The sequence below is a fragment of the Rhynchophorus ferrugineus genome, unplaced genomic scaffold, assembly GCF_030347505.1.
Source record: "Rhynchophorus ferrugineus isolate W39M unplaced genomic scaffold, kcgeb_rfMv2 rfM1, whole genome shotgun sequence".
NCBI classification, from domain to species: Eukaryota; Metazoa; Arthropoda; class Insecta; order Coleoptera; family Curculionidae; genus Rhynchophorus; species Rhynchophorus ferrugineus.
In genome coordinates, this window is record NW_027472580.1 from 43862310 (window position 1) to 43880128 (window position 17819).

Consider the following 17819-nt stretch of genomic DNA (forward strand, 5'->3'; position numbering starts at 1 on the left):
ATTTTTTTAATATGAAGCTTTATTATGAAAAGTAGGTACATTGTATTTTATTGAAAATAACACATGGGCTGAAAATTCTTTGGCCTAACACATAGATGGCGCTAGTTTTTTTGCCTTCATCACTTTTTCGGTTGGTACTAACCTTCAAAAACAAGCTGCTAAAATTTCATAACATTCTACTCACAAGTTTGTGAGTTATTGTTGTAAGAGTGATAATACTTTTGTTATTTTCAAAACAATGAATCAAAAACACTTTCGTGTTTTAATTGTACACTGCTTCTTGATAGGACAAATATTGTTCAAGCGAACCAATGGCTTGAAAAGTGTTATAAGAACTCCGCTCCATCAAAAACAACAATAAAAGGTTGGTTTGTTGGTGACTTTGGTTACTTCAAATGTGGTCGTCGAGACACCCAGGATGCAGAACACAGTGGACGTCCAAATGAGATGGTAAAACCAAAAAACCACAAAATTGTTATGAATGTCGAAAACTGAAGTTGCGTGAGTTAGCTAATATCGTAAAGATATCAAAAGAACGTAATGGTTTTATATTACATGAGCATTTAACTATGAGAAAGCTCTGTGCAAAGTGGGTGCCGTGTTTACTCACTGTTGATGAAAAAGAAGAACGTGTTGATGATTCTGAGCAGTATGTGGCCATGTTTAAACGTAACAAACTGAAAATATTTGCATCGATGAAGGTCTGGAAACCTTCATTTCACTCCGTAATCAAAACGATCGTCATGACTTGACAGCAAGTGGCGACAAGAATACTTTGAGGCAAAAGATAAATCGTTCCCTAAAAGTGGTTTTGAAATGTTAGAGCAACCTTGGAATGATTGGCTAAGTGAGTGGCTCTTGATAGAGATAATAGGTCCATTTTTGAGATTTTTAAAGAAGTGAAGCGCTGGTTAGACGGGTGATGACTCGTATGTCGGAACAAGTAGTAATCAGAAGGTGGAAGGGCTGAAGAAATCGGCGGCTGGTGTAGCACTCCCACTTTAATGTTTCCAAGTATATTTTCATCGGTTTTGCAACATATGGTCAAGCATTGTCATACTGAAGAATAATATTATTATGTCTATGCTCGTAATCCGCCGTCGCGCAGTGCTAGGCTCAAACGCATCAATTATAGTCCATAGCGATTCCCATTCATGATTTGAAATCTTCGTCTTCAAATTTTGTTTGCTACCCAGAGTGCTCTTAGTCACCTTAGTCAATTTTAAAACGTCGAAATATATAATAAAAAAATATATAATAATAATATATAGTAAAGTGTGAATATTTTTATTTCTTATCCATCGTTTTTCAATTGTATTTGTTGATATTGTATATTCATCAACAAATTAATGCAACATTTATGGCATTATGTAGGGTAGTAATATTTTTAAATAATAAAGTTATTTTTAAAACAACATTATGTAAATATTACTTCATTTATCCCGATAAGCCTATTCGGTGTAAACATATCGAAACATTTCAGGTTTTTACAATATTTTTATCGCGTTTTTCCATTTTACTACTTTCCGTTTATATAAAATGTCGTATTTTCAGCATTCCCTTAAGGTTCATTCCTGGCAATATCGTGAGAGAGGCTGCGTCCGTTCACGGCCATAAAGAGTCGAAGAGATACTCGAAGGCAATGCATCAATCCATTATTGGGCGAGCAAAAGACCCCCTCCTCATAAAATAAGCCTCCCTTGGAAAATTATTTTGCAGTTTTGCAGGAAATATCGGACGCGAGAGTCGACTCTCAAATGTTGGCAGCCTTTCGATGTCGTCGCTAAAGCGAAAACCGATAAAGAAATGGACTGTAGTTGGCGTGGACAGGCCATAGAGGCTTCCGAGTTGTTTTACTTGAAACTTGAACGTAGTATATAGTTTCACTAAATAACGTTTTATATAAGATCTTATAAAATGATTGTGTTTCATTTAGTATTATTGAGTTATTCAATTTATACAGACGCAATTATAGAACGCGCAAATTTGTATTTTAGACATTCATTATTTTTATTGTTTGATTAGATGATCTGGGGAACTTCGTATCACCTATATCTATTTTGAAAATGTTCTTCGACAATCATTATCGAAGGCTTCGTTAACTGTAGGTGAATTAAACCTCTCCGTGTGCGATCGGGTGACGAGTCGGATGCCATAGATTTAATGCCATTTTGAATATTTTGTCTGAATTATTGTTCTGATGAGAAACGCTTGTGATTTTTGGACAACAGTTTGCTTCAGTGTTGGATTGTGAGCACGATGTCTATGAATATCCGGATCCGGATTTCCCATAAAATAAATTTGTAGGAAGTGATGATCTGTGTCTGGTGGTGGTAATAGCATTTCCAGTTTATCTGTGCTTCTGTAGTTGTTTCAAACTTTGTTAATTTATTTCTTATTACATTAAATTTGAATGTTACCAAAAAAAAGTTATAGTATAATAATATCTTGAAAGAGAGAATAAAATTGTCCTGCTTAGTATGAGTTGCGTGAAACGACGTCATATGGAAGCAACTACTACAATTTTGAATGCTGGCCAAAAATTGGTTAGAATCATTTCCCATCCCAAGATCTACTGAGCATAATAGATTTGGTAGTGAAATAACAGATTCAGTAAATTCACCGCTGTATTTGAATCATTTGAATGCCTTAGAATATTGACAAACTTCAAATAATTTCGCCATTTGTAACTGATATTTTACCATATCAAAATTGGTACCATATCTATTGGAGTACTGCGGAATCGCTTAATTTCATTGTGTCATGTTCGCCGCTGTTGCTCTTGATGTGCATGAACTCATTTCTAGGCCCGAACTAACATTTTCTGTCACTCGTTGGTCATCAATGTGGTTAGCACGTAGTAGCGTCTCGCATATTTGATTTACTTTGAAGACCTAAGTCAAATGGTCTTCTCCTTGCCATTATCTTATATATAAAAATGAATCGCAAAATGTGTTGGTAAGCGCATAACTCAACAACGCCTGGACCAATTTGGCCAAATCTTTTTTTAAAATGTTCGCTGAAGTTCAAGGATGGTTTTTACGGCGAGAAAAATTAGAATTATTGCTGGAAAAACCCTAAAAATAGTCCTTTTCTTTTTCCCATACAAATGATTTGTAACTAAAACGTAGTCAATTTGAGCTTTATTGCTATGGTATAAAGTTCATATTAAATTGCAAGCACTCACTGTTGTCTAAGCAATGTAGGTGTGTTCCTAACGTCAAAGATCATATCTATCAAAACAATGTGCGTGTGTGCGTTGGAGCACAGAATACATAGTTGGAGGAGTTTAATGTCGCGTTCCGAAACTCGCGTTTCTTTTGTATTAGTTTCGGCACGCGAGATAAAATGCATCAGTTTCCACGTCATTACATCAGTCAAACAAAAATCGCGTTACCAACAGTGTTTTATTATTTTTAATATCCAAATTTTAAATAAATAAAACAATTCGTACGGCTTAAAAGGATTTGAGTTCAAGTCATATCAAATTTAAAAAAAAAAGTTGTCTGTTACAGATGACTTTTGACAGATGACAGATGAATTGTCAACTGATACACGAAACAAATTCGTATATCGTGTTTTGTGCAGAGTGTTTAGTTAGTTTGTGTTTGTTTAGTTCGTGATTAGTGAAAAAATAATTTATATTTGATATGCCTCCTATAAGACGAAGCAATTTAGGTAGAAGAACCAGAAATGCTATAAACCAAGCTAATTACCGATCTAATCGTACTGCACAAGAACGTGACGACGGAAATGAACGTGAAAGAATTCGGATATCACAAACGCGTGAAGCGCGAGCGCGACATTCAACTAATAATCGCGCAAGTTTGAATCGAGCTGCTTTCAGTTACGATGTGTCAATTGACTACAGTAACTACCAATGTGTTGTTATTGGTTCTATGAACTTGGTTTGCTCACACTGTAAGGCATTAAAATACAAAAACGAAGCCAATGGATTGTGTTGCGCAAATGGTAAAGTGAAATTGATACCATTGGATCCACCATCAGAACCATTGTACTCATTGGTTTCAGGAATAGGAACAGATTCTATACACTTTTTGACACATATCCAACAATATAACAATTGCTTTCAAATGACTTCATTTGGGGCAACAAATGCAGTTCGGGAAAATTTTATGCCAACTTTCAAGGTATGTATTATAGCAGTTACTCATAATTATTTTAGCGAACAAAATTTTCTGTCACCAAAGTTAAGATGTGTTACTAATCTTCAATTTCTTAATCATTACGAAATATATCACTTAGTCATCATATTATATGGTGATTCAGTTTCAGTGACACTTTTATTATATTTTATATTTGATAGATATTAGTTAAAACTAAATATATACTTTTTAAGATCAAATATTATTTAAGTTTGATCACTGACAATCCATTAATTTATACCACACCATAATATTTTTTTTATTTGCAGATACAAGGGCAAATATATCACAGAGCAGGTTCACTGTTACCAGTGTCAGATAGCGACAACAAATTCCTGCAAATTTATTTTATGGGCAATTCACCACAAGAAATTGATCTGCGTTGTGCACATAACAATTTAGTAAAGAGGTCTATTGTAGAACAATTACAAACTTTATTTCATCAACACAATCAATTGATTATATTGTTTGAAACTACCCTGGATCTGATGCCATCCGATAATCACAAAATTGTAATCAGAGCTGATAAAACACCTGCAGGTCAACATACAAGACGTTTTAATGCACCAACTATTGATGAAGTTGCTATCGTTGTAGTTGGAGAAAATTTGGAATCCCGTGATATTGTTTTACATCGTCAGAATGATCAATTACAACGTATAAAGGAAACACACCGCTCATATGATGCACTGCAATATCCCATTATATTTTGGCAAGGTGAAGATGGCTACGATTTATCAATAAAAATGATAAATCCCATTACAGGTAACTAAAATATTAGTTTAGCTATGGCGATAATATCTCAGTCACTATATTATGTATTTGAATGTTATTAAAACAAAATCTGTTTACAGGTTCTGAAACCAACAAAAAAGTCAGTTCAATGAACTATTATTCATGCCGCCTAATGATTCGGGAAAATGAAGATAATCACATATTGAAATGTCGGCGATTATATCACAAATATGTTGTTGACATGTATGTTAAAATTGAAACGGAGAGATTAACATTCATCAGGTTGAATCAAACCAAACTCCGATCTGAAGAGTATATTCACCTTCGAGATGCGATTAATACTGATGGAAATGCACAGAATGTCGGTCGGATGACTATTCTTCCAGCAACATACATCGGAAGCCCTCGGCATATGCACGAATATGCTCAAGATGCCATGTCGTATGTTCGTCATTATGGTACAGCAGATTTGTTCATCACATTTACATGCAATCCGCAATGGATAGAAATTAAGCAGGAGTTATTCCCTGGGCAATCACCCATTGATCGTCATGATATTACAGCCAGAGTCTTTAGACAAAAGTTGAAATCTTTAATGAATTTCATCGTAAAACATAATGTGTTTGGTGAGACACGCTGCCGGATGTATTCTGTGGAGTGGCAGAAACGAGGATTGCCACATGCACACACTTTGATTTGGTTGGTTGAAAAGATAAGGCCAAATGAAGTTGATGCAGTGATATCAGCTGAAATCCCTAATGTACAAGTAGATCCTGGATTGCATGAGGTAGTTATCAAAAACATGATACATGGTCCCTGTGGAACTCTTAATCAAAATTCACCGTGTATGATGGATGGTAAATGTTCAAAACGATATCCACGGACATTAATATCGGAAACAATTACTGGTAATGACGGTTATCCATTGTATCGTCGCAGATCGACAGCAGACAATGGAAAATCAACAATTGTCAAATTAAATCAACAAGATATTGAAATAGATAATCGTTGGATTGTTCCATATTCACCCATTTTATCAAAGACATTCAAAGCACACATCAACGTTGAATCTTGCCATTCAGTGAAATCGATTAAATACATTTGCAAATATGTAACCAAAGGGAGTGATATGGCTGTGATTGGAATTGGTGCAGAGAATTCTAATGATGAAGTTACCCAATACCAAATGGGCCGCTATGTCAGTAGTAATGAAGCAGTTTGGCGAATATTTTCTTTTCCTATTCATGAGAGACACCCTTCTGTTGTTCACTTAGCTGTGCATTTAGAAAATGGACAAAGAGTGTATTTTACAGCACAGAACGCAGTACAAAGAGCTGCTCAGCCACCATCTACTACATTAACCAGTTTTTTTGAGACATGCCAAAACGATGATTTCGCACAAACATTGCTATATTCTGAAATGCCAAAATATTATACCTGGAATCAATCCTCAAGGAGATTTATACGACGGAAACAAGAAAAACCAGTTCCAGGATATACAGATGTATATTCCACCGATGCGATTGGCCGGATTTATTCAGTACATCCAAGCAATGTTTTTATTTACGACTGCTATTAGTCAATGTACGTGGCCCAACATCATTCCAACAGTTACGAACTGTTGATGGTGAATTGTGTGGATCCTACAGAGAAGCCTGTCAACGTTTGCAATTGCTTGAAAATGACGCTCATTGGGATCAAACTCTCAATGATGCTGTAATATCATCACACGCTCATCAAATACGAACATTGTTTTCTATAATCATATCTACATGCTTCCCATCAAACCCAATTGATTTGTGGATGAAGTACAAAGATTATATGGGTGATGATATTTTGTATCAAATACGGAATAGAATGGGAAATCCAAATATACAAATCAGTAAAGAAATTTACAATGAAGCATTGATTTCAATTGAGGACATGTGCTTGATAATGTCAAACAAACTATTAATTCAATTAGGCCTGACCGCGCCCAATCGTCCAATGCATGACGCTTTTAACCAAGAGTTGCATCGAGAAAGACTGTATGATCTCAACGCTTTGAAAGAATTAATTCAAACAAATCTTCCACTGTTAAATGAACAACAGAAGTATGTATTTGAAACTCTTATGAAAGTAACAAATGATGAAACTGGAGGGATTTACTTCTTAGATGCACCTGGTGGTACAGGAAAAACTTTTTTGATTTCATTAATATTAGCAACAATTCGCTCACAAAATAAAATTGCACTTGCACTCGCTTCGTCGGGAATCGCAGCAACTTTGCTTGAAGGTGGTCGAACAGCCCATTCAGCACTAAAATTGCCATTAAATATGCAAAGCAATGAAACTCCAACCTGCAACGTTTCGAAGAACTCTGCAATGGCAAAGGTTTTGCAGCAATGTAAATTGATTGTTTGGGATGAATGCACGATGGCACATAAAAAATCTTTGGAGGCTTTAGACAGAACCTTAAAAGATCTATGTAGCAATAATAACCGATTTGGTGGTGCAATGATTTTATTAGCAGGAGATTTTCGTCAAACATTGCCAGTGATTCCACGATCAACGCCAGCTGATGAACTCAATGCATGTCTAAAGTCCTCCAATTTGTGGAAACATGTCAAAGTACTTCATTTAAGCAAGAATATGCGTGTCGAGTTGCAAAATGACTAATCTGGAAACATATTCTCTAAACAACTCATTGACATTGGTAATGGCAAATTTCCTATAGACATGTTGACTGGCTGCATTAACTTTCCTCAAAGTTTTTGTCAGTTAACTCGATCAAAAGATGAACTTATTCAGAAGGTGTTTCCAGATGTTTCTCAAAATTACAGAAACTATGATTGGTTGAGCGAACGAGCTATACTGGCTGCAAAAAACATAGACGTAAATGAATTAAATTTCAAAATTCAAGAACAAATTACAGGCGAATTGAGGATATATAAATCAGTTGATTCGGCTACTAATCAAGATGATGTAGTCAACTATCCACCGGAATTTTTAAACTCGCTGGATTTGCCAGGATTGCCACCTTACAATCTTCAATTAAAGGTTGGATCGGTGGTTATAATGTTGCGAAATATCAACCAACCGCGTCTTTGCAACGGTACACGGTTAGCGATAAAAAAATTACTAAACAATGTGATAGAAGCAACTATACTCAAAGGAAAGTATAAAGGAGAAGATGTTCTCATACTGCACATCCCAATGATTCCGACTGATGTGCCATTTGAGTTTAAACGACTACAGTTTCCAGTGCGGCTTGCTTTTGCTATGACTATAAACAAGTCCCAGGGGCAATCATTAAGTGTTTGTGGTATTAATCTAGAAAACCCATGTTTCTCACATGGTCAATTGTATGTTGCCTGTTCCCGTGTTGGAAAACCATCAGATTTGTTTATCTATGCGCCAGGTAATCAAACAAAAAACATCGTATACCACAAAGCACTACAATGATAATAATAATAATAATTATGATTCACATGATTAACAATAAAGCGATTACTTACTTTTCAATCCTTATATATGTTTTATTTAATTATTTTTTATTCACAACGCCCTATCACCAAGGTGATGGTTCCGTTCAGGAGAATTTTTTAAAATACGTAGGCACAAAAACCGCCACGTTACAAATCTTTTTGACAGGACGAAGTCTGTCGGGTCAGCTAGTTAATAATAAAAATAAATAGAGTGTTCGCACATTAAATTTCTAACTGCAGTTACAAAGTATGTTTTATCAAAGACAGTTACTAAATAGTTCAACTTTATTCTTGGTAAATATTTAGTCATTTAAATTATTATTATTTAAATTATCGTCATAGAGAAATAGATATTTAATTTCATAGGAAATTTTTGGGAAATATTTCGCGACGTCCAACATGTAAATGTCGCTACCTTTAACATATTACTAGTTTTATTTGCTATGCTAAGCGCCACGACGGGATCTGATTGGTTTATTTCGTACTATGGTTTGTTTATTTTGTACGCCATTTTCAATGTGCTCTATATAGAGAATAGTGTGGTTAGCTTTTTATAACGTTTATACATCTAATTATTATTTTATATATTTTATTAGTATATACAAGTTGGTAGTTGAAATGCATTCTCGTTCTAGGACATGTTGTGTGCCCGGATGCACAGATAGTGAGGAGATGCATCATCATCTTTAAGAAATGAGTAGAAAATATTAAAAATCCTAAATTGATTGGGTTAAACATGAAACAGACTTATGATCGTTACCATGTCGGTCATTATTGTGATACATTTAAACTATCCTTTAAGTACTTATGAACAATTTAGTGATATTGAAAATATTACCACGGGCCCATAATATGTACAAATGGAACTGGATCAAAATCAAAATGATATAGAAGGTAAATTGAAGGAGTCAGTCACATTTCTGTTCATAATTGTTACCATTAATTTCTAAATTGTCTTATATTTGTAGTCCCTATTTCAATCGTTCCAGGCCCACAATCAGGGTGTTCGAAGCAAGTATCTTCGACATTTGAACAAACTCCTGAAGGTAATGTTAAAGTTTGTATTCATTCAGCCAGTATCTCGCTTTTTGCTCATTCTTACCGTTAGTTACTTGACTCTATAACTTCAGTCCAGATGTTCCTATAAGAGCAAACAAAGTTTTACGTTTTACCGTAGTGTACATCTCAGTTTATTTAGTAAAAATTTTGAAAAAATAAATTAAGTGTGATTTTTGTTTACATACAATTATGAATAAATCAGTAGACCCACCACATAAACCAAATGAGACTGATTCTATAGAGGCAAGACAATATCTCGTGCCTCAGACTCCAACAAAATTGTTTTATTATACTGTCAGTAGGTCTTTGAGATATGTCTTATTTTATTCAGCGATTTTGCTACGTCGATAATGTAACTGAATTTTTTGTCATATGTTTAAAAAAATTAATTTAAAACCCTTCAATTGTACATTCCATAATGATCTTTCAGATAATATATTAAAAGTACTAACAAGGTGTTCTATATACTTTTGAATAAAACAGGTGAACAGAATATTAAGAGAGAAAGACTCAAAGTTTGCTTTCAGTATAAGAAAACAAAAGACAGACCTTTGATAGATCCTACTAAATTGATGGCACAAAACAAATATGAAAAAGAAAGACGGAAAAGATAATTTTGATTTGCAATTCACCAAAGTTTTTTGCTTATAGTTTTATATATATATATATATATATATATATATATATATATATATATATATATATGTATATAATATTTATATTTAATAGATATATTTATTTTTATATTATATTTATATTTTGTAGATAAATTTACATTATATATTAATATTTATTGTTATAGATTATATTTATTTATTTTTACAGATTATGTTTATATATAATCGAATTTTATTTAATAAATTTATTTCAGAAAAAAAAAGTTTTTTATTTAAATTTTATTGATCAATTAAACATGACGTCTAGGCTGTCACGTGCCAAATATTACTAATGAACCAATGAAATGTCTTCACAGTAAAATATTTTTCTTACAGGTGCCTATAATGGAGATTTAAATTTACCAATCAAATTACTCGAATTGTGGCGACCGCCACGACCCTTTAGGCCACCACGCATTCACCTACAACAAGTTCAAAGGTTGGCAATGCCGGTGGATTGGTACAATTCAGTACCAGGCTATAAAAGACCATCACGACGACGTCTCGCGCTCTTTTGTTTTCTCTACCCCTTTTGTAACAGTATCACTTCCACAGCGCTACTGTACTTCCTTTACCTTAACCTAATATACCGACAATTCTCCCGCCGATCACATGTATCATTTAATATCGAAATAAACCAGTATTTCTTGAATCAGTGTTTTTAGTTCTTGTGCAAATTTCTTCCAATAATAGTAGTGAGTGCTGTCGATGCGATTATTTGTGCGAATACAAATAATCGCATCGACAGTCACACATTTCGACCGATCGACCGACCTGACGAACATTCCTACAATTGGTGACACCGACGTGATCAAAGTGCCTAACAGGTAAATCAGCTCAACATAAGCCACTCGACAGGTGCTTAACACGTGCATGGAAAGACAGCACGAGGAATGGAACCCATCAACATCACATGGTCGCCGACATCTCACGATACTAGCCTGATGGACGAAAACCACAGAAGCCCATCATATATAACATCAACACATGAATACTCTTGCATCACGAAAGGGGACACGTAAGGCACCACACTAATAGGTACCCTCCAACAAATCGAAACGCCCCAAGACGAACGACGTCCTGCTACAACTTCGATGGCAGCTGATACGGTACCCCCTTTGTGACAGTGCCATTTCCACAGCGCTACCGTACATTTCTCCCGTCGACCACATGTATCATTTAATATCGAAATAAAAAAAGTATTTCTTCAATCAGTGTTTTTAGTTCTCGTGCAGATTCCTTCCAAATATATTAGTGAATGTTCGTACAAACAATCGCATCGACAGTCACGCATTATGGCGCCCTTTGGGTGTTGGGCAAGGCAAAACTTTGCGCCAGAGTCCCCTATTGAGTTGCATCTCTATGATTATCGTTAGCATGTCATATTTGACATATATGTCATTATTTTCGTTTAATTTTCAGGTTATCGAATGGAATATATTAAAAACATAGAGTAATATATGGAGTGTTAACTTAAAACAAACAATTTCCGAGTTGTTTTGCATGGTCTCAACAGGAATGCGCTGAGAACGTAATTTCGCTGAACTTCATTGGTTAGTTTAAATCACCATTACAGGCACCTGTAAATAAAATGTTTTATTAGATTCAGTTCAGTTTAGCTGTTGAAGATTTCAGACACATCACGTGACCAACCTCTGACGTCGCATTTTACTGACCACTTAAATTTGAAATAAAACCCAAATGTAATTTCTCAAAACAAATATTATAAAATATTAAAAAGCTAAAATATAAATATATAATGAATATATTTATATATATATATATATATATATATATATATATATATATATATATATATATATATATATATATAATTTTTTTTCTAATATCTATATATATTCTAATATATATATATATATATCTAAAATAATCAGATATTTGTGTATAATGTTATCGCTGGGCAGCGGAAAATTGGAAGTCGTCCAGTGCAAAAGCCATTCAGTTTGTTTTTTAAGCACTAATTGTACCATATAAGATCTTGTAGAAATATTGTTTATATTGTAGTATTGCTTTTATTGTGTAATGGTTAAAGTGGTTAGCTTCCAAGCGGAGGTCGTGGGTTCGACTCTCGGCATGGAGAACAATTTTAGAAGCTTAAAGAAATAAATAGGAACTCACTAAAAATTAAAAAATAATCAAACTTACATTTTTAACACACAAAAAACATTTTAAAATATAATATGTACACAATAATCGCTGTAATATCTAAATATATATAAACCAAAACCTTATTTAAGCTATCTACTACACTTATTTTATATTCTGATATATACACACAATTAACCTATTTATTTATTTACAATATTATTTTAACTTCTACCAACTGATGACTTTGAAGTCGGAACGAGCCCAAACAATACAAAAATAATAGTCCACATATCCAATGAGACCACCTCGGAAGTGCACTCTTTCGAATAAAAAAATAATTTTGAAAATCGGTCCACAATTGACCGATAAATCGGTGAACATACATTAAAAAATATATATACAGACGAACCCATAACCTCCTTCTTTTTCGAAGTCGGTTAAAAATCAAAGAGGATAAAGTATGCATGTAGACTTTTAAATAATTTATAGTGAATTAAGTAAAAGAATAATTTTCAGATTTGGAATGCATTTTAATGAATTTGATTCAGAATTTAATTAATGGTCTGAGTTGTGTTGACATTAAGAGCATCTAAAGATTGCAGTTTATTAGCATAGACCTGTGATTTTAGAAAACTTTATAAGAAAAATTCTAGCGGGGTCAAGTCGCATGATATCGGCGATTTTGATTATGATTTTTCGATCAATAAATGGGTTTCGATTCTCCGAAATTGAAATAATAGAATTTTTCAATACTCAAGAAGTTGAAACTATTAATAGATACAAAAGACGAATGTTAATTTATTTCTATTATATAAATGTCTATTTTTCAATTAATAAAACTGGGTCATTTAACAAACCAAGACTTATTGAGATTAGAACGCTATATTTCCGTCATAAAATTATATTAATAGTGTAACTCCTACGCTATATGTTACACTATAGAATAATGGTGTAATTTGCAGGAGCCGTAATATTTGTCGATCCCTAAAGCTGTCAGTTGTTAGGCATAGATCTATTGGAGCCAATTAAACTGACGACCGTTCCGAAAATCATTAGGCGTAAGTCAATCAATTCGGTAGCAGAAGCGAAAACGTCCACCATGATGTAGAGAAGTGGCATTTTTTGCCACCGAGCGTCCGAATTTTTTTTGCCGCTCTGCAGGGACCGGCTATTTGTCATTTGCTTTTACGTTCATTTTCAATTGGGTTTGGTTGTTAATGTATCGAACTCGGGCGTTTGTTGTGTGTAGAGGGAGAGCGTTTGGACTTATCGGCAAAAATATTCCACAATGGAAGGTCACAAATATGTGATGTGAACAGAACACCATTTGGTTAAATAAATTAACGTTCATTATATTATGGTATGGATTACTATTCAACATTTGATTACAACTAATTTTATGCTCTCACGTTTATAAAACGCATATTGTTACTAAACCATTTAATATATTCTAATTGTATAATTACATTTGATTTTGTAAAACTGTTAAATTATATCAAACCGTTATATAAATAAGCATAGACTATTTTTTTTTAGTATCAAACAACTACATATAATCTTTGTATTTGCCTTGACAGTCCCTATTTTATAATAGATTTTATTTTTATTTGAATTTGAGATTCACTATCTCTATATACATAAATTTTCTTCTATTATCAGCGCAGCGCCTTAACTCCAATATCTCTCACATATAAGAATTATTCTAATTTTATTTATAAGTATTATATACTATAGATATTTAAGAAATCAGGTAAGTATATAAAAACAGGTTTAAACTTAAGTAATTTATAACACAATACCTCCCATTACTTACAAAATAGTGCGTTAATAATCTATAGCCCAAATAAGAAAACAGCCGACTTACCTCATCAAAATGTATGACGTAGTAATGTTGCCGATTGAATGCAACCAAAACAAGCAGAGCTCTAAAACAATGTTTGCCGTTTTATAATATTTTTTTTCATTTAGCAGGTTGACCAGTTAGAACCAAATCAGTCTTTTGCTGATATCGCTTCGGGTTTTGGATAGTGAAGTATTTTGAAGGAGACAGAGACCTGGGTTACAGCTGGGATTGTAGTATTTGGTTTAACTACCGGGGTTTGTGGATGGGTAGGGATTTGATCAGATTATTTTCGTGTTCTAAGGCGCCAAGGGAGAACCTTACACTGAGCATGTTCGTGAAGCTTTTCACAAACGAGATGGCTGATTCGAGCTGTGTATTCACGTTCCTCCTATACCATCGGGCACTGAGTAACGCACGGACTTTTTTGGAGTGGAACATTTGGAGTAGTGCAAGTTGTCTCTCAGAGACGTACCCGTATCAACTTTGGCAAGGTTAAACCTTATATCGAGGCTTTTCAAGGTTAAAGGTTAAAGCATTTCTGTTGTACGTATCTCAAATACAGCCGGGTAATTAAAATTCAAATCTGACACCGTTGTACCGCAAAATGCCGACTATCCTAAATTTTATGAATGAAGTGATATTAAAACGGAAACTGACTGTGTTAAAATATTATTAAATGAAGTTATTTAATTTTAACTAGTGTTATTTAGGATTTTGTGTTATTCTAGGTTATTCCCGTATTGTTGGAACTATTAAAGAGTTACGGCCAGTTTAGATAAAAATCTGTTAAGAATAGTATTGATCATTTAAAATTATATTTTTTGAGGGGAGAATAAATTAATGTTTCTGCTTTATCGGGATATATATGTAGCTGTGAAAGAAAAACCCGATATGTGCGAAAATGTCAATGTAGATTAACAAAATTCGAGAATAACAAGAATCGTTTCTTTGTTTACAAGATATTTAGAATTTCGAAATCAGCTTTTGATTTAATTTGATGTCTGGTGAACAGAGAACGACTAAGAAAAATTGTCTTGCTTAAGGGCCGATAGTAATCGATATGTTTCTGGAGACATAGTATATCATTGTACTAAAGGTATTAATTAATCTTATTAATTCTAAAGGTTACTAAGATGTTTCTGTAAATTTTAGTGTTATTAACTTTTTATTAATTTCAGGTTTCTTTAGTATTTTTTTACAAAATGCATTAACGAACATTAACCGAATATTGCAGATAATAAATATGTTAATTTGTGCATCAAGTATTAAATTCAATATAGCAAAGAATATTAACAATTATAAAATAGTTTCGTTGAATATTAATTATTCATTTGTTGGTGAGTTGTTAGTTCAGATAAACGAAAGGCATAGAAGGCAAATTAAAGATGATGTATCTGCAAGGGTTATATTGAAGAGTATAAATGCAAAAAAAGGATGCAATAGTATTTAAAAATTTAGGTAAAGAAATTTTCTTTTTAATCAACCTGGTATATTTATTGTTTTTGCAATATATATTTTAGCAATATTATCAGTTACAATCGAATTAAAGGCATAATTTGCAAAGTATAAGAAATTCTGAATTATTAACAGTAAATTTGTAAATATTTTAAAACATTGATAAATATTAATATGTTAAAGGGTTAATTTTATAAGATATGTAACATATGACATTTTATTGTTTTGTAAAAGATATTGTGATTATTTAATTTCTAGACCTAATTTTTGAAAAATAAATAGTTAATTTAATAATCGTAAAGACATTCTTTTAATATACATTTCTAAACTGTAAAAAGTAAATTATCTAATTCTGCTCGTTATTGTCTTAGTATAGATGCTAGAGTCAAATATAAATCTCTGTTAATATACAAACCTGCATTACTCCATTTCTATTCTAAATTTATGTTTATGATACCAAAGTAAAGAAACATCATTTATACTTGATGCTCTAAAATTTTGACAATAGAGTTACTTATAATACTTTGTGATAATGTTCAGTGGTGTAGTAATTTAAACTTATCGATACTTTGTTGATTGTAGAAACTTAATGGAAATTTAATTAAATGCTTTTTAAAAATGTTAGTGAGTGTTAGTTCTGGAGATGGTTATTTTAATATATTTTAATATACAGACATTTATTATTTTAATTAATTTTATATATCAAATACTGATCTGATCTTATATTGAAAATACTGTGAAAATAAGTTTTAGCAACATATCATTTTAACATTATGCTTTTTATTAAGAGAGAAACATGATTAACTTAATAAATTGTGGTCGAATGTGAAGAATTGTGGGCGATAACTAGTTATTACTAATATTTTAAATAATTTAGAATGAACTGAAAAGGAAAAATTTTATATTTTTAAAAACTGCGATTTACAATTTATTTGATGTCATTGCAGGCCTCAAAGCAGTGTTTTGAGTACTTAATCTTTGCAAGACCACAAACATAAATACCACAAACCACAAACATAACATACCACAAACAGAAAATGTTACTATGGCTACTTTTGCTAATGACACTATTATGCTGACGATACTTGCTAAGAAGCAACTAGAAAATTGTAACAGACAAGTAATTATATAAATTTCTTTACAGTTAATATGGAAAATAATACTCGACTTGCATGTAGACACCTATGAGCTGCAACTCTTAAACAATATTGGATTAGGACGGAGACTCAAGAGAACCAAACCGTATTAGTTTTTTTGTAGTTACGCAGTTAAGTATATTAAATAGTAAAAGCACTGCAAATTGCTACTAACTTTTATTTTATTAGATACTAGGTAAGGAGCAGTTAGAAGGCTTCCTAGATAAGTACATAGTTTTAAGTTACTGTAAACATAAATTGTAAGTGAGTTGGCAACCATCAGTAAATAATAATAACTCAGAAAATATATGTTTCGTTAACAATATCATGATAGTTGTACAATAGCAATCATATAAGGTACAAAATTTTATCTATTATGTACTTTTAGAACAGCTTATCCTATAAAGTAAATGTATAGTCTATTCAAAGTTTTTTAGTAATGCGTCATGGATATTTGTGACGTCGAAACATTGCAATGTTGCCGCATCAACTCAGAGTTTTAGTTCAGTTTGGATTTGACATACACGAAAATTCTAGTCTAAATAAAATAATTGAACAAAAATGTTATCAAATATAATGTATTTTAACATTATAGTACATCTAATAAATATATTATTGAAGGACTCAAAACTACAATTAAGAACACAGGTATATAATAGTTTGTAGGTTCGATTTGTTTTGTTTACATTGAATTCTTTTCCACACCATCCATGAGGTAGAGTTTTTAGGCACGTTTTTTTATTTAGTGGTATCCACCACATTAGGAGGTCTATTCCACCTAATCAACAATTGTTTATCTGAGAAACGTATTTTACTTTCATTTGAGAGCATATTTACCTTTTTACGTTTAGTTCTTGTTTCCTTCCATGGTGTGTTTACTTGTCATCTTGATATCACTGTATATTTTATTTCTTCTGCTACTATCTGTCTACAACATTCTTCATAAAATTAATCACTGAATTATGTGTAATGCATTCACCATATCTACAAAACAGTTAGTGCTAATTCTCTCCTTATACATTCTAACCTAAAGCTCATGTTTAGTTTTGAACAAATTACAATCATATCTGTGCACACACATCTTTCCCGCCCCACAATACCATTTTCTACAGTTGTATTCAATTAATTAATTATGACACTTTTAGTTGTTTCCACTCTCATCACTCTGTCTCTGGAATTTGCACCATTGCGCA

At 32.7% G+C, this 17819-nt stretch overlaps 1 long non-coding RNA gene across 1 annotated transcript; it reads left to right on the forward strand.

Moving 5' to 3' along the window:
- The first annotated feature begins 9207 nt into the window (after window positions 1–9207).
- On the forward strand, window positions 9208–9597 carry LOC143194412 (uncharacterized). Its single transcript, XR_013005324.1, has 2 exons — window positions 9208–9262; window positions 9337–9597. It is a non-coding gene; the product is annotated as an uncharacterized LOC143194412 (long non-coding RNA).
- Window positions 9598–17819: the final 8222 nt, after the last annotated feature.